We start from the raw sequence: 18,919 nt of genomic DNA, 5'->3' as shown, positions 1-18,919 counted from the left end.
CTGTCGAATTTCCCCACCCAGAAGGCGTTTAAGCCGTCGAAGCAGTTCCGGTTCAACCCGTCCCAGGCTCCAGGACTGGCTTCCTCGGAAGTAAGTCCCCTTCACGCTCATGATATTATGACCATGACCATCTGCACCATCGAGTTAACGCAGTTTGATACCACTTGGAGCTGCCATGGCGCAACGCTATGGAACCGTGGGAGTTGGAGCTCTCTCTGCCAAAAAGTGCTAATGCATCACCAAACTACAAGTCCCAGGATTCCATAACATGAAGCCATGACAGTTCAAGTGGTGTCAAACTGCATTCATCTCAGAGCATAGACGCACCCTCGGAAGGGACTAGATGGGCCTTGGAGGAACCTCAATAGATACGAATAGTTACGAATCGGGTCTTCCTGAAGCACGTTTTCGTGAGATTAAACCAGGCATGGGTAAACTTAGACCCTCCAGGTGTTTTGAGCTTCAATTCCCACCATTCCTAACAGTCTCAGGCCCCTCCGGGTCCAAAACACCTGGAGGGCCCAAGTTTGCCCATGTCTGATCTAAACTGACCTTTGCCGAAGTCTTCAAATTAGTTTCTCTGGCTTTGTGACCTCTCTTTGTCCTTCCCGTGAAAGACAACCATCCACATCTCGAGCAATCTGGCGAAGTTGTTGACGACTGGAGGACCTTCCTCAGTTGACACGCCAGGGTCATGGCGAGCCCTTGGAAGTGATGGCCAAGGCCATTCAGCTCTCTGGGAATGCCTTCCGATTCAGCTTTGGGTGCTTTGGGATCGGACCAGGCCTCGAATGACTTCCCAAATCCCACAGAAGCCAAGACGACCCTTTGAACTCGCCGTGGCTTTAGCGACGGGAGAATGTCCTGGGAGGGAGCTGTATTTTTCCACTCGTGTAACTCGAGTGGGTTGGAGAAAACTCCTCTCCTTCGACTTCCTTTTCTTGGGGGTCCATCAGCTTGCCTTTCGCCCCACTCCTTTCCAACCCACGGCAGGTGGGGCACCTTCTCAGCCTAGTTTCCTTATCGCTTCTAGGTTTCAAACATTATTTTTATTGCATAGTCGAAGGCTTTCATGGCCGGAATCGCTAGGTTGTTGTGAGTTTTCAGGGCTGTATGACCGAACTCCAGAAGCATTCCCTCCTGAAGTTTCGCCTGCATCCATAGCAGGCATTCTCAGATGTTGTGAGATCTGACACCTTCCAACAAAGGATTCCTCCAGGCAGGAATCAGCCAGGCCTTGAAGCTGCAAGGCTTTTTAATGCTAATCGCTTCTCAGCCTTTTGGCTAAGATCAAGTGTAGTAATCAAGGTGAACCATTGCAACATCCAGACTTGTCTTCAACAGACTAGATTTCTTTCTCCCACCCTGGACTATATAAACCTCACTTACTCGGTTTCCAACAGACCTCACAATCTCTGAGGATGCCTGCCATAGATGCAGGCGAAACGTCAGGAGAGAATGCTTGTGGAACATGGCCATACAGCCCGGAAAACTCACAACAATCCATTCTTTTATCCTTTCCGCCTAAATGCTAGTTCTCTTTGTGCTTAGCGCCACTCCAAATAATACTTCCGATTGTTTTTTTGTTTTTGGACGGAATGTGTGTGTATTTTGAACCCTTTACTTTGAGGTGGGATCGGTCCAGGAGACCCTAACCCAGTAAGCCACCCCTCTGGAAAGCCCACCAACATGCTCCTGTCTCCTTTCATGGCTTTCTCGACGCCCAAGGAGCCGGTTCCACGGGCTGAAAGGGGTCTTTCTTCGCTTGGCGCATTCAAAATTATATCCCCCCCCCCATATATATATATATGGGGGGGGGGAATATATATATATTCTCCCCTTTCCCCTTCCACATCCTCCCCTTCCTCCTCCGCCCCCGCTTTCTCTGGGCCCCAGGGCAGGTTAGTCAGGCGCGAATTCAGGAAGAGGTGGATTCTCAAACTTGTTTTTACTTGAAACTAGACTTTGGAAACTTTGCTTCGAATCAGGGAAGCACGCATTTCCCATTTTGTCTCGGGAGGGTCGAGTCACTTTTCTTGTCCGAGGTGTGCGTCGTGGAAAAAAAGGGTTTGGTGTCTTTCCGAAGGATTTTCGGAGGAAAGCTTTGGCATCCTCCTGGAAAGCTGGCCTATTGTATAAACCTCCAGAGAAGGGATGGGGTTGGACCAGAAGGAGAACTAGGGAGGCTGCTGAACTTCTGCCGCTTTCAGTGGGAAAGACGAATCAGGTCTTCCCCCTCTTCTTTTGACTCTGGCAGAATCCACGCCGTCGTATAATACAGTTTGAACTGCATTATATGTCAGTGGAGATCCAGCCATAGTCTGGATCGGGACCCTCGCCTTTGTGTCTGTTGGGTTTGATGTTTAGATCTTGCCTGGAGCCCCTCGCCGACGGAGAGAAGAGTCAGGCAGACAGAGAGAATAAAAAAAAGAGGGAGAGAAAATCCACTTACTTTGATTGATTTATCCGCTTGTTGGGAATATCGTGATTTCGAGCTTAGGGAAGGAAGGACGGGAATGGTTTTCTCAGACAGTCTGTTGGCGAATGAAGAAGTGGGGGGGGGGGGGGGTGAAGAGGCTCTCCTCGGAGGCTTCCTTGGCCCTTTGGGCAGAAAGGCCAAGCAAAGCCCGCCATTCCCAGCATCTCCTTGGATTCCTAAGGTTATTAAAACAACCTTACTAGTACTGTATATATTTGTGTATATATACTACTGTATCTATTTCTAGATAATTTGTGTCTCAAGTCGTTCTTGCAGTTTCTCAGGTCGTTCCAGACTACACACACACACACACACACACACATATATGTATACACATGTACACACATTATCTAGATATATAGAAATATATGCATACATACATATATACACACACACACACACATATATATATATAGTGTGTGTGTGTGTGTGTATAGTGTGTATATCTATATATACTGTGTGTATACTGTGTATATATAGTGTGTATATGTATATATGTATATGTGTGTGTGTGTGTGTAGTGTCAGGAGCGACTTGAGAAACTGCAAGTTGCTTCCGGTGAGAGAATTGGCAATCTGCAAGGACGTTGCCCAGGGGAATCCCCTGATGTTTTGATGTTTTATCATCCTTTTGGAAGACTTCTCTCATGTCCCCGCAAGGGGAGCTGGAGCTGACAGAGGGAGCTCATCCGTGCTCTCCCTGGATTCGAACCTCGGACCTGTGGTCTTAAGTCCTGCCGGCACAAGGGTTTAACCCATGGGGGGGGGGGGTCCTATCTATCTATCTATCTATCTATGAGCCCCCATTTGGGGGGGGGTCCTTTCTGTCTATCTATATATGAGTCCATCCCCCCTTGGCTCAGTGGATTAAAGCACTGAGCTGCTGAACTTGAGTTAACCGAATCCGGGGAGCTCCCACTGTCTGCCCTAGTTTCTGCCAACTTAGCAGTTCGAAAACATGCAAATGTGAGTAGATTAATAGGTACGGCAGTCATGCAGGCCACATGACCTTGGAGGTGTCTGTGGACAATACCTGCTCTTCGGCTTAGAAATGGAGATGAGCACCAACCCCCAGAGTCCAACACGACTGGACTTAATGTCAGGGGACAACCTATATATGTGTATGTGTATCACATACATACCTGATTCCCCCCAGGCATGGTTCGGCCCCACTCCCTTACCCTATTAGCTTACACCCAGTTTGCAGTTTGTTAGTAAAGCATCCGCTTCTCCCAAATAAGTCGAATTGGCCGAACAATTTGTAGGAATGTGTCCCCAATCCGAAATACTAGCAAGAAACTCCTTGCCATTTGTTCTGGATGGGAGATCATGCTGCTCAAACCTAAATCTCGAGCTTCATTTTTGAAAAAAAGAGGAAGCATTTTACTCCGTAAGATACCCTTTCCTCCCCCCCCCCCCCAACCATTGCCTTCAAAGAGAGCTCACCTCCAGAGCCCTCCCTGACCCTATGGCTGACTCCATCCCATTGCGTTTCATGGGACTCAAGTCAGCTCCAATGGCTCTTTATGGGTTGGAATAACCTTCTTCGGAACTGTTGCTTTTCAGTCCAGTTCACTTCAGTCGTCAGTGTAGACCAGGCATGAGCAAAGTTCGGTGTCTCAGATGATTTGGACTTCAACTCCTACCATTCTGAACAGCCTCAGGCCCTTTCCTTTCCCCCCTCAGCCACTTAAGCGGAAACGGAAGAAATAGTAATAATAATAATAATAATAATAATAACAATAATAATTATCTTTATTTATATACCGCCCTATCTCCCCAAGAGGACTCAGGGTGGTTTCCAATATAGGAAAGGAAAAGGAAAAGGAGGGGGCCTGAGACTATTAGGAATGGTAGAAGTCCAAAACACCTGGAGGGCCCAAGTTTGCCCATGCCTGGTGTAGACCCATATAATGCGGTTGACCTGCATTTAATCTGCAGTGTGGATCCATCCGATTTCAGATGAAATGGATTCAGATGAGATTAAATTGGTCTCTCTGCTGGGAAGGAGAAGCAGAAAGACCTCCAATCCCTTGTCGTGCAAACCGTTTAGGATCCACATTTTCTCCCCTCCGAATTAGTGTGCCCTGAAATGCAGCAACGAGGATTGCCAAGCAATTCTGTAATCTCGAATTCCCTTTTCGGAAGTCAACCCATAGAAAGTACTTGGTCGTTGCGTTACTTCGTCACCCACCTTCCAAAAGGAAAAAAAAGGAATTCGAGGCGTCTATCCCTGTGTTGTCGAAGACTTCCATGGCCAGAATCCCTGGGTTGCTGTGAGTTTTCTGGGCTGTATGGCTATGTTCCAGAAGCATTCTCTCCTGAGTGGCAGGCATCCTGGCAGACCCCTCATCCTCTGAGGATGCCTGCCATAGATGTGGGCGAAACCTCAGGAGATAATGCTTCTGGAATGCTTCATGCAGCCCGGAAAACTCACAGCAACCCACATTCTATCCCCTGTTGATGTTCAGTGATGTCTGGAGAATCCCTTGTGTTATTGTCGAAGGCTTTCATGGCAGGGATCACTGGGAGGTCTCTCAGTGATAGGGTCGCCCTAAGTTAAAGTCAACTTGAGGACAGGGTTGCTGTGAGTTTTTCGGGCTGTATGGTGATGTTCCAGAAGCATTCTCTCCTGACGTTTTATCTGCATTTATGTCAGGCATCCTCAAGGTATCTTGGAACATTTTCTCCCCGTAGAGATGTTCAATGTATGGTTCAAGGCTTTCATGGCCGTGGTTGTTGTGAGTTTTCTGGGCTGTATGGCCGTGCTCCAGAAGCATTCTCTCCTCAGGTATCAGCGAAATGTCAGGCGAAACGTCGGAAGAGAATGCTTCTGGAATGTGGCCATACAGGCCGGGTTATCGCTAGGCCAATCTGTCCTTTTCCTTTTCGGGAGGAGGAAGATCTGGGATTCTGCTTTGTCTGGGTTTCAGGTCTTTGTAGGCGAACAGAGTGACTTGGAATTATTCAGAGGTTTGAAAGGAACTTTATTTTGGTTCCAGACATTGTAATCCCGCCTTTTCTGCCAAGTTTTGAGATTAGAAGGAGATTTCCAGTCTCATTTCAGGCTTGCGGGTTGGTTGATGAGGATGGATTCGAAGTCCAGTTGGAATCCAGTTTAAAACTCATGGGGACGAGAGGACGATTCGGTCTGATTTCGAGTTGACTTGTGCTATGAATTCTTTTCTCCAGAAGAGACTTGGTGATGATTTGAGGAAGCAGCGTCCAGCCTTTGAGAAGCAAAGAGCGAATAGTTTCCCCTTCCTTTAGATATGAATAGATATGAATCGGATCTTCCTGCAGCACGTTTTAGTGAGATTAAACCAGGCATGGGCAAACTTGGACCCTCCAGGTGTTTTGGACTCAACTCCCACCATTCCTAACAGCCTCAGGTTCTTTCCTTTTCCCTTCAGCTGCTTAGGCTGTTAGGAATGGTGGGAGTTGAAGTCCAAAACACCTGGAGGGCCCAAGTCTGCCCATGCCTTGGCTTAGAGCATCAGGGGCTGCTCTGTCAGAAGGAACTCAGGATTTTCCTAATGTTAAGGAAAAAATTTCTGCTTAAGCGACTGAGGGGGGAAAGGAAATGGCCTGAGGCTGTTAGGGATGGTGGGAGTTGAAGTCCAAAACACCTGGAGGGCCCAAGTCTGCCCATGCTTTGGCGTAGAGCATCAGGAGCTGCTCTGTCAGAAACAACTCAGGATTTTCCTAACATTTATTTATTTATTTAGATTTAGAGGATTTCTATACCGGCCTTCTCAACCTCGACGAGGGACTCAGGTCGGTTGATGTTTAATGTTTAGGAAAACATTAATGCTTAAATTACTGAGGGAGGAAAGGAAAGGGCCTGAGGCTGTTAGGAATGGTGGGAGTTGAAGTCCAAAACACCTGGACTTCAACTCCCACTACTCTCCTCTTTCTGGCCTTTTTCAAAGCCTTTTTGAAAAACACTGGCCTTCCTCCCCCTTTGAGAAAAGAGCCTCGATTTGTCCAGAGAATCATATCAAAATTCATAATCTTGGCTCCCAAACCTGCCCTCGACTTATACGCGAGTCCATATAGTAGCTTCAGGTCCATACAGCCTTTCCCCTTCTCTCTCCTTGCTTTGTTTTCCTTCCTCTTTCCTCTAATACTTGAGGGACTTTGGCTCCCGAGTCGCACCATATTCAAGCCTGGGAGGTTTCTCAAGTTCCCCTTAAAGCCTCCGCATCTAGAGAAAAACATTAATAAATCGGAGGAGGCAAAAACCCGAAGTTGCTGCAGGATTGACAAGGGGAACCTCAAGGGTTGATTGAGGTGTAAATCTATGAAAATCTGCATCTAAGCCTCTGCTCGCGCCCCACCGGAGCCATCTGCCTGGGGAAGATAGGGCCTATCGAAAAACACCAAACTGGGGGGCTCCCCTCCTCCGCCCTCCCCTGTTCTTCCCTCCTTGGCCGATCGTTATCGACAGCCCCCTTCTCCTGTATTAGTTTATTATCCGGGACAAGCTGGACTGTTGATTAAGATGAAATTACTCGGAAGCTGAAGTGCGTTTTGATCAATAGGCGAGAGCCAAGCCAGGGGAGCCGAGGAGGAGACCAGATGGCAGCCAAGGCGAGGAAGGAAGGATTGGGAGGGGGGGGGGGGGGAGGCAGGCAAAGCCGCCCAGCGCCGCCAGAGGGCGCTCGCTCCGGAGAAGTGATTGACAGGCCAGGAAGGGGGCGGGCCGCAATGGAGGACTCTGGACGAAGTGGGGTTCCTGCCTCTTGTTTCCAAACTTGGGGGAGGCAAGGTTGAGAGCTTGTGGTTGCGTCCTCTTGCTTCCCTTCAAGGTGCCTATACAACGGGGTGTGCGCCTTCAAGTCGCCTTATGGCCCACCCTTATGGCGACCTCGAGAACTTCATAAGGTTTTATTTATTTACTATATTTATTTATTTACTATATTTGTATACCGCCCTTCTCAGCCCTCAGGCGACTCAGGGCGGTTTACAGGGGCAACGATTTGATGCCCAAGAACATCATAAAACATTTAAAACATTAATACATAGTATAAAACCATAACAAGAGTAATAAAAAAACATACAGACAAAGGGGAGCATCACCTCAGGATCCCAGAGCATCCTCTGTAGAATAAATTAGAAAAAATGTAGAATAAATTCAGTTTGATATCACTTCAGCTGCCTGTCCTGGCTTCAATGCATTGGGATTTTAAGAAATGTCATTTTGTGAAAAACTACTTCACTTTGGCAGAGAAGCTGAAAAACTGTTGGGGAATTTGAGCTGTTGGGGTGATTTATTTATTTATAGTTTTATAGTCCACTCTTCTCACCCTGCAGAGGGCTCAGGGCGGATTACAGTGCACATATACATGGCAAACCTTCAATGCCATTTAGACATACAACATATATAGACAGGCACTGAGGCAATTTAACATTCCAGCTTTCCAGCTTCATGAGGATATGCCCGAGTCCGGCCACAGGGGGAGCTGCTGCTTCACCGTCCACTTGTGACTCCGAGTCCTTGATGGAGTACTTCCTCATTCCTACTCATGCTACTGGAAGGGTTTTTTATGGTGTCATTAATTAGTTAAATTAGCCTTCCCACATAAAATGGTACCTAAATTTCCTACTTGACAGATGCAACTGTCTTTCGGGCTACATAGGTCAACAGCAAGCTAGACTATTAATGGTCAGGAGCTCACTCCGACCCAGACTGGCTTCGAACTAATGACCTATTGGTCAGTAGTGATTTAATGCAAGCTGTGCCACAGACCAGTCCTCCATATGATTCTACCATAAATATAGTGGAGTATCAGAAGTAAACTTCATAATCAGCAGAAATTTATTTATTTATTTGTATACCACCTTTCTCACCCTTGGCGGAGCTCAAGGTGGTTTACAACATACTAATGGCAAAAATCCAATGCCAACACAAATCCAATGCCAACATACAGTCCACAAAGAAATCATAATAACGAATTACTACATATAACTATCAACTTAAAATAATTTAAAACCATTAAACATAAGACATACATACAAATTTAAGCATTTGGTCAAGCATAATACCAACCTAGTATAAATATTAAAGTCCTGTGATCCAGAAATTATATACCATAGCAATTCCGAATTGTCATTGCACAGGTTCCTTAATTATTCTAAGCTTCTATATCTTTGGATGACACAGGATTGTGGAGTCAGAACTTTAGATCCAAAAATATTTATTGAAGTAAACGAAATACAATTTCCCTGATTCCATAGTTGAGCCATGGCTGCTACAATGATGTCCAACAGCATTCATTCTGCAGCGTTGATGCAACATTGAAGTATTTTTGTTAACTACTTCTGATGGAATGTCACCTGCAGCCCATGATACCCGTTGGAGGTTTCCCATCCAAGGACTAACCAGGACTGACCCTGCTTAGCTTCCAAGATCTTGAAGTACCAGAATCCCAAGACCTGGTTGTGGTGCTACTTTTGCTAAATATATAATTCTTGAACTATAACCTCCAGCACTTTGTGTTCATTTGTGGATTTCCATGCAAATACTATCCAGAGCTGACCCTGCTTAGCTTCCAAGACCTTAACAGTACCAAAATCCCAAGCCTTGGTTGTGGTGCTACCTTTCTGTATGTTCTTAGCTTTGAAATACTTAAGAGTCATAGAATCATAGAATCATAGAGTTGGAAGAGACCTCCTGGGCCATCCAGTCCAACCCCCTGCCAAGAAGCACGAAAATTGCATTCAAAGAACCCCGACAGATGGCCATCCAGCCTCTGTTTAAAAGCCTCCAAAGATCCTCCACCACACTCTGGGGCAGAGAGTTCCACTGCTGAACGGCTCTCACAGTCAGGAAGTTCTTCCTAATGTTCAGGTGGAATCTCCTTTCTTGTAGTCTGAAGCCATTGTTCCGTGTCCTAGTCTCCAAGGCAGTAGAAAACAAGTTTGCTCCCTCCTCCCTGTGACTTCCTCTCACATATTTCTACATGGTTATCATGTCTTCTCTCAGCCGCCTCTTCTTCAGGCCAGGCCCGTAGCCAGGATTTTGTTTGGGGGGGGGGGGGGCTGAGTTTCGGGGGGGCTGAGTCTGAGTGAAAGAGGGTCTAGCCTAGCAAACCTTTTGTATCATTACCCCAATACCCCCATGCATATGGGATATATTGAGTATGGTGATCAGATCATGATATGAATAAACGTAACAGTTTAAATAATGCACCAGTAAGGCCTTTTCGCGAACCATCATGAGAATTTCGGGGGGAGGGGGGGGGTGGCTGAAGCCCCCCGACCCCCCCCCCCCCCGGCTACATGCCTGCTTCAGGCTAAACATGTCCAGCTCTTTAAACCGCTCCTCACAGGGCTTGTTCTCCAGGCCCCTTCGTAATTTTAATCGCCCTCCTCTGACCAATTGTCTGAATTATAGCCTTCAGCACTTTGTGTTCGTTTACAGACTCCCATCCAAATACTATCCAGCGCTGACCCTGCTTAGCTTCCACGATCAGCCTGTGACCTTTAGGGTCTCAGAATCCCAATAATACTTGCCTGTATTTTGGGTTTTTGTGTTGCCTTTGTTAGGATTGGCACCATTACAGTGCTTGGGATTTTTTTAATGATCAATACAGGATGGCTTTATTGACCCAGGGCTGATCCGACTTAAGTGATCAATGTAGATGGGGCAACGGTTAGTCCTAAGTTTCTATGGGCTGTTGACGTTCCCCATTGCATCGAAGAGAGCTGACAACCCAGTAGATGTAGATAGGCCCGAGCTGTGGAGGTTTTAAAGGCGCTGCCTTAGCGTTGCCACTGAGCCCCCCTCCTGCCCTCTCCAGAAGCAAGTGAAGCCGGAGCACTGGGGGATTTACATGCATGTACTCCCACTGACCTTTAAATCTCACTGCTTCGGCTAATCCGAGTTGGATGCATCTGCCGTCCACCTGAAGGGTTTGGCTTGGAGGAAACATGGCCTCCCGACCACGAATGGAAGGGATTATGGGCAGCAATATTCGACCAGCTTGGTTTGTGACACTACTCCCAAGGTCCCCCTCCCCCCGCTATATGTCCTTTTCTTCTTCTTCTTCTTGAGGAAAGGGGTAGATATTGCTTGGAACCCTATATCCCAGAATATCAAGGCAGAAAATCCTACAATATCTGATTGTGGACTCAGATAAAATATTGTGGGATTTTCTGCCTTGATATTGTGAGATATAGGGCTGTGTGGAAGGGCCCTTATTGTCTGGGCAGGAAGTTATTCCTCTTTTCCAAAGAAGTGGGGTGTATCTACATTGAAGAATGAATGCAGTATGACACCAACTAAACAGGCACGGCTCAATGCTATGGAATTATGGGAGGTGTAGTTTGATGAGGTACCCGACACTTTTTGGCGGAGAAGGCTTTGTAATACTACAATTGGACAATCTCCCGAATTAGAAGCAGAAGTTAAAGTGAACCCCCTCCTCCCCAAAATTGCAAAATCAAATGGCAGAGAAAGGGTATTGCAATGGGTTGGTTTCCAGGCTCCAGGATAAATATAGCCTTCTTTCCCTTCGGTTTTTTGCATCCAAGTCCGGAGAGCTGTTGGAGTGATAGGAGAGGGATTTATTTCAGGTCCACTTCATTCTCTCCAGTATGTGTGTGTGGGTGGGTAGGTGGCTGGGTTAGTTACTGTAATCCAGATCATTACAATCAATGGGAGTTCCCCCATATAGTTTTGAACGAACTAGGTTTTTGTTATTGTTCTTCTTCTTGTTCTGCAAGCAGATTAATCCGAGGCGTGTAGTTTTGTGTGTTCAAACCTATGCCAATCTGCCTGAAAGCACACGCTTGGCATGAAGATCCACATATGCTTGCACACATATATGTGTGTTGGTATATAAACAAAACTACACCCAGGTTTATCAGTCTGCCTGTGTATGTATATGTATATGTATATATGTACACGCACACATATATATATACACACACATACATACATATACATACGCACACAGACATATACACGCATATATTAGCCTGCATACACACACATACACACACTCACACACACACATAAGCCTGCATATATATGAAGGCTAATACATATGTATATACAGGCTAATATATATGTATATGCAGGCTAATATATGCAGGCTAATATACATACACACATGCACACACACACACACACATATATATTAGCCTATATATATGTGTGTGTGTGTATGTGTGTGCAGGCAAATTTATATAGCTGGATGTAATTTTGTATATACCAACACACATATATTTGCAAGCATATGCAAATCTTCACGCTCCTGTGCATTTTCATACAAACACACACACACATTAGCTGCATACACACACATACATATGCACATACGTGTGTGTGTTTGTGTATGAGAGCATGCAGGTATCTGTTTGTATACTAGTGTATACATAAAACTACACTGTGTAAATCTAACTATATATGTATTTGTGTGTATGTATGTGTGTGTATCAGGCAGATTTATGCAAGTGCTTATAGTTTTCTGAATACAGGGGTACACAAATAATGGCCTCTATGCTTTATTTGTGTACTCCTGTATACACAAAACTATAGACACTTGCATAAAGCTGCCTGCTTATATGTGTGTGCATATTCCTCACCTATAGGAGAAACAGCATGGTTTGAGCTTGAGTGTCCAGATCCCCACAAGGCCATGTAAACCTCAGTTCCTCTCCCTCCGCCTTAGAGGAAGGCAAAGACAAACCTTCTGTGAATCAATCCTGTCAAGAAAAGCCCAAACCCATTCTGCCAGGCAGGAATACACAATCAAAGCACCCCCTACTGATGGCCATCCACCAGAGAAGGAGACTCTATCAAACTCTGGGGCACATATTCCATTTTTGAAGAGCTCTAACTGGTCAGGACTTTCTTCCTAATGTTTAGGTTGAATGTCTAGGTCTCTTTTCCTGCCATTTGACATCATTGCTCCCTATTCTAATTTCTAGAGCAGAGGAAAATAAGCTTGCCCCCTTCTCAGTGTGACATCCTTCCAAGTATTTCAACATGGCTACCATCCATCCTCATTGGAGGGAAGGATAGTAGAGGCAAAGATGAAGTGCTTTAGCCACATCATGAGAAGACAGGAAAGCTTAGAGGAGACAATGATGCTGGGGAAAATGGAAGGAAAAAGGAAGAGGGCAAGATGGATAGATGGTATCCTTGAAATGAATGGCTAGACCTTGAAGGAGCTGGGGGTGGTGACTGCCGACTGGGAGCTCTGGTCCTTGAGGTCAGGAAGAGTCGGAAGCGACTGAACGAATGAACAGCAACAACCCCCCTCCCCACTTCCCCATCCTTCTTTTACCCAAGCTTAACATACCTAGCTCCCTCATAGATAGTGCTTGGCTTCCAATGCTTTGATCATCTGGGCACGTTTTAGCGTAGCTTGTCAATATCTTTCTTGGATTGTGGTGCCCAGAACTGGACACAGGATGCCAGGTGCGTCAAGAAAAAGGGGGAAGGCATTTTCTGATCCCCCAGGCTTGCAAGGAAGTCACTTGCTCGTCCCCTCCCCTTTCATTCCCTCCTTTGTGCGACTCTTTGGCTCCCCCACCGCCCACATTCCTCACCCAACCGAACCTAGGTAAGCTGTATTTGGGGGTGGGTTTGGGGGTTCTTGGGAGCTCTCTCCCTCTCTCTCTCTCTCGCCTGGAAGTGAGGCAACGGGGCAGCCTCGCAGTGAAAAGAAACGGGGACGTTGGTGCCCTGGCCGGGCTGCGATTTCCCTCGGTTAGCTGAGCACCGCTTCTCCCATTCGTGTTCAGTCATGCGGGGCCTGATTGAGCTGCTCCACGCCGCCCGGCTCCACTGTCCTGGATTCAGCCGAGGGGGAAGGACCAGGAGGAGGCGGATGGAGAGGAGGCCAGCAACACAACACACACACACACATACGCAGAGGAGAGGGCCCTTGGCGCTATTACTCTCCATTCAGGCACAAGCCCTCGCCTTCGCTGTGGCCCCATCTACACTGACCATTGAATACAGCTTCAAACCGGGACCGAAGACAGCATTTTCGCTGTTTAGATTATGATATAGGTAAATCTTGCGACCAGATGGTGATGATAGAAAACCACAGAGCACTGATGTCCATCCGCGGAGGGCTACAAATAAAGTGTTTATTGTTATTTATTATTATTTTTTTCGCATGCCTTTGTGGGAGTTTGTGTTGCGCCTGAGATACCTCTGAGATGCCTCACTTGGGGAGCAAAACCTAGAGCTAAAATTTAAAAAAAATCTTCAAGAGAATGGCATGGTTGATAGAAAAAGAGACTAGCCTTCTTGCCTGCAATTAGGCCGTGGTTTGTTTATTCCTTCAGTCTTCTTGACCTCATGGACCAGCCCACGCCTGCAGGCCGGCCGTGGCCACCCCCAGCTCCTGCAAAGTCAAGCCAGTCACTTCAAGGTTACGCCAGAGCTCCCTGTCGGACAGAGGGCCCTCACCACCCCCAGCTCCTTCAGAGTCAAGCCAGTCACTTTAAGGATTCCATCCATCCATCTTGCCCTTGGTCAGCCCCTCTTCTTTTTTTCTTCCATTTCCCCCAGCATAATTGTCTTCTCTAAGCTTTCCTGTCTTCTCAATAAAAGTATACATAATATCCTTCCCTCCAGTGAGCAGTCGGGCTTTATTTTCGGGAGGATGGACTGGTTTGATCTTCTTGTGGTCCAAGTTACTCTCAGAATTTTCCCCCAACACCACAGTTCAAAAGCATCTATCTTCCTGGCTGCAGTCTGCGTCTGCAATAATCTTTGTGCCTTGAAATACAAAGTCTGTCACTGCCTCCACGTATTGTCAAAGGCTTTCATGGCCAGAATCACTGGGTTGTTTTTAGTTTTCCGAGCTGCATGACCATGTTCCAGAAGCATTCTCTCCTGAGGTTTCACTTGATTTTCTGGCTACTAGTATTAAAAAATACTCCAAAATCATAACAGTAAATAAAGAACAACACTCAAAAACAGGGGAATTCCAGACAAGAAACAATCAGGGCCAGCTAATCACCTCCCAACAAAGGATTCCCCAGGCAGTAAGAAGCCAGACCATGAAACTGCTAGGCCATAAATGCTAATCATGGTGGCCAATTGCAACATTCACATCTACCTCAAGCACAAGAGTTCTTTCTCCCACCCTGGACATTTCACAGATATATAAACCCCATTTTCCTAGCATCCTACAGACCTCAGAAAACCCAATTTTCTTAGTTTCCTACAGACCTCACATCCTCTCTGAGGATGCTTGCCATAGATGTGGACAAAACATCAGGAGAGAATGCTTCTGGAACATGGCCATAGAGCCCGGAAAACCCACAACAACCTAGGCTAAACTAATTTAGAATTTGCTAATGTCGCACAGAGTTGGAAACATGAGAAATTATCAACTCGGTGCAGTTATCATGTTGAAGCTAAAATTACAAAACACCTTCAAGAGAATGGCATGGTTGATAGAAAAAGAGACCAGGATTCTTGCCTCCAACTATGCTAAGCTCGTTTGATAGAATTTGCTCATGCAGCAGAGTTGTAAACAGGAGAGATGCTCAACTCGGTATAGTTCTCGTGTTGACAGTTTGCTGTGGCTTCCTCCCTTTGAAGCAAGCTTCAGACTGCATTCAATGATCAGTGCGGATGGGGCCCCAGTCTCCTCCCAAGCTGACACTCACCGGTACCACTTGTTCACACGCACCCGAGATCACCACCTTCATGTTCTTTCACCTCCTCTTTCTTCCCCAAAGAAGCCTTATCCATCCAATCTGTGTCTCTCTGTGACACACACGAAGCCAACCCTTTCCTGGTCCCTATATTATCACCCTCCTCTTCTTCACACAGTATCTTTCTCTCACACATAGTACAAACATCTGGCTCCAACACATCCACATAGGCAACGCAAGCATTTTTCTCCTAGGCATACACTGTGGCCTAGGCATGGGCAACCTTGGGCCCTCCAGGTGTTTTTGACTTCAATTCCCATAATTCCTAATAGACTTAGGCCCTTTCCGGTCCTAAGCGGGTGAGGGGGGAAAGGGAAGGGCTTAAGGCTTTTAGCAATGATGGGAGTTGAAGTCCAAAACACCTGGAAGGCCCAGGTTTGCTCATGCCTGCTGCACTTTCAAACTGCACTATTTGGCAGTGTAGATCCAGACACAACCGCACTTAAGGAAGTGAACGAGATTGCTAGAGAGGGCATTATAGTATATCCTCCCCACCAGGCCCGTAGCCAGGATTTTGTTTGGGTGGGAGGGGGGGCTGAGTCTGAGTGAAAGAGGGTCTAGCCTAGCAAACCTTTTGTATCATTACCCCAATACCCCCATGCATATGGGATATATTGAGTATGGTGATCAGATCATGATATGAATAAACATAACCGTTTAAATAATGTACCAGTAAGGCCTTTTCGCGAACCACCATGAGAATTTCGGGGGGGGGGGGCTTCAGCCCCCCGCTACATGCCTGCTCCCCACCCAACCTGTGTCCACTATCCAATGACTGAAGAAAACTCCGAGGGATCTTTTCCTAGCACATCACCACACTAGAGGGGAAAAAATCACCTCAGAATTTTGGGATTTGTAATTTAGTGAGGCTGTTAAAGGCCCCTCCCTAAACTACAAACCCCAGAATTGTGCAGGAGGCAGATACCAGATTTTAAGTTGATTTTTTCCCTCTAGTGTGATGAGGCTTTCTAGCCGATTGCAGCGTAATCTTCCGGCTCAGGGCCTAGTAAAAGAACAGTCTTGTGTTTCAACCGATTTAATTCAGTGGAACTAAATCGGCTCTTTGGCCAATCGGCTCAAACGGCTGTGCTTGGGCTTGGCGGCTCGGTTTGCTGCCCTCTAAAGTTCCCGGATATGGCTCTTGGCTCTTGTGTGTTTGTGTGTGTGTTTGCTTGCACTCTGCTTGCGCCTCTTGTCCACACGCAGTTCGGCTCCCCATCCGCTCCCAGGATAACGAGGTCTTCTTGGCACCCCCCCCCCCCCTCCGCCTTTGGACGCATTGTCTCCTGCGAAGATGAAAAAAGGTGCCCTTCTTGTAAGGCCTTGTACGAACGCCGAGCCTCCTTTTGAACGTCGGAACTGGGTCAAGCGCAGGCCTTCAATAATAACCTACGGAAGGTGCCTCCGTCGTGTCTTCTCTCCGGTCTGTGTGATGAAAAAAAAATTCTTTTTAAGACTATTGGGATTTAAAACTGTAATTCTATTAAATAGTAATTGAAGGGTCACGAGAGGCTATGATACAGGATCAGCAGCGCGTAAGCCGCCCGTTTGAACTTTAATTTGGAATCATAGGCAGATGAGATCACGGCCTCTTTATGGGATGCTCGCAGATTTAAAACTAGCCGGGCCGGGAAAGGAGAGAGGGAGGAAGGGAGGGAGGGTGGAGAGAGAGAGAAAAAGAGAGAGAGAGACTGCAATGCAGGTTCATTCATTAAACATGAAAGGTTAGTGCAGGAGAGGAGAAACGTTTAGACATTTAGGTAGGAGTGGGGCTGTTTCCCTTGCCCGCCTCAACCTCCACCACACACCCCTCCCTTCCAACTGTCTCCCTCCTTCAGGTTCAGCTGTTACAGCAAATAAACTGAGCTGAGGTTTCCTATAATCATCGTATAGCATCTGAACCCGTGTTGTTGTTGTTCATTCGTTCATAGAATCATAGAATCAAAGAGTTGGAAGAGACCTCATGGGCCATCCAGTCCAACCCCCTGCCAAGAAGCAGGAATATTGCATTCAAATCACCCCTGACAGATGGCCATCCAGCCTCTGTTTAAAAGTCGCTGTTTAAAAGTTCAGTCGCTTCCGATTCTTCGTGACCTCATGGACCAGCCCAGCCAGAGTTTCCTGTCGGGCCGTCACCACCCCCAGCTCCTTCAAGGTCAAGCCAGTCACTTCAAGAACACCATTTATTTATTTATTTATTTACAGCTTTTATATTCCGCCCTTCTCACCCCGCAGGGGGCTCAGGGCGGATTACAGTGTACACATATATGGCAAACATTCAATGCCAATTTTTGACATACAAACATATACAGACATACACAGAGGCTATTTAACTTTTTCTGGCCGCCAGGGGAGCTGTCGCTTACATCTCATCGTCCATCCCACGCTGATGAAGCACTTCCGTATTCCTTGCATGCTTCCCCGCTGGAATGCTTTGCTGGAGTCTTCTTTATGGCCTCATAAATCAGTTAATTTAGCCATCCATCCATCTTGCACTTGGTCGGCCCCTCTTCCTTTTTCCCTCCATTTTCCCCAGCATCATTGTCTCCTCTAAGCTTTCCTGTCTTCTCACTCACACTGAACCAGTGCGAATATACATTTACACACGATGTATGGCGTTTCTCAACCTGGGGGTTGGGACCCCTGGGGGGTTGTGAGGAGAGTGTCAGAGGGGTCACCAAAGACATTAGAAAATGTATTTATTTACCATATTTATATACCACCTTTCTCAGCCCAAAGGCGGGACAATTCAGTGCCCCCAACAACATAAATTACCATTAAAAACAATTAACATATAATATAAAACCATATAAAACCAGTAAAAATGTAAGTCCTCAGCGTCTCATTACTAAAAACATTTTCCAATCCCCTTGTCCACTCATCTCTGGGTCTATATTTGCCAGTTACACTGCATTTGCAAAAGCTTGCTCAAAAAGCCAGGTTTTGACTTGTTTTCAAAATGTTAGGAGGGAGGGGGCCAATCTAATGTCCCTAGGAAAGGAGTTCCACAGTCGAGGGGCCACTGCTGAGAAGGCCCTGTCTCTTTTCCCATCAAGCGAAGACGAGCGAGAGCAGGGCCTCCCCAGAAGATCTTAGAGTCCTAGAAGGTTCATAAGGAGAGATGCATTCGGACAGGTAAGCAAGTGGGGAACAGTATTTTGTAGGTCATGGAGGTTCTGTGTGGGAAGTTTGGCCCAGTTCTATTGTTGCTGGGGTTCAAAATGCTCTTTGATTGTAGATAAACTATAAATCCCAGCAGCAACAACTCCCAAATGTCACAGTCCAAATGTAAAGGTAAAGGTTTTCCCCTGACATTAAGTTCAGTCCTGTCTGACTCTGGGGGTTGGTGCTCATCTCCATTTCTAAACTGCAGGTGTTGTCAACAGACACCTCCAAGGTCATGTGGTCAGCATGACTGCATGGAGCGCAGTTACGTATTGATCTACTCACAGTTGCATGTTTTCGAACTGCTAGATAGGCAGAAGCTGGGTCTAACAGCAGGAGCTCACACCGCTCCCTGGATTAAAACCTCCGACCTTTTGATCAGCAAGTTCAGCAGCTCAGCACTTTAACCCATTGTGCCACCAGGGACCCTCATGTCAAGGTCTATTTTCCCCAAACTCCACCAATTTTCACATTTGGGCATATTGAGTATTAGTGCCAAGCTTGGTCCAAATCCATCATTGTTTGACTCCAAAATGTTCTCTGGATGTAGGTGAACTACAACTCCAAAACTCAAGGTCAATGT

General features: G+C 46.5%; 1 protein-coding gene across 1 annotated transcript in view; it reads right to left on the bottom strand.

Annotated features, from left to right (window-relative positions):
- SIX2 (SIX homeobox 2) overlaps positions 1–18,919 on the bottom strand; it is a 171,987-nt gene that overhangs the window by 18,669 nt on the left and 134,399 nt on the right. The gene's annotated exons all lie outside the window — the stretch shown is intronic.

The sequence above is a fragment of the Anolis sagrei genome, chromosome 1 (assembly GCF_037176765.1).
Source record: "Anolis sagrei isolate rAnoSag1 chromosome 1, rAnoSag1.mat, whole genome shotgun sequence".
Classification (NCBI taxonomy): Eukaryota; Metazoa; Chordata; class Lepidosauria; order Squamata; family Dactyloidae; genus Anolis; species Anolis sagrei.
This window is presented reverse-complemented; position numbering and strand designations above follow the sequence as displayed.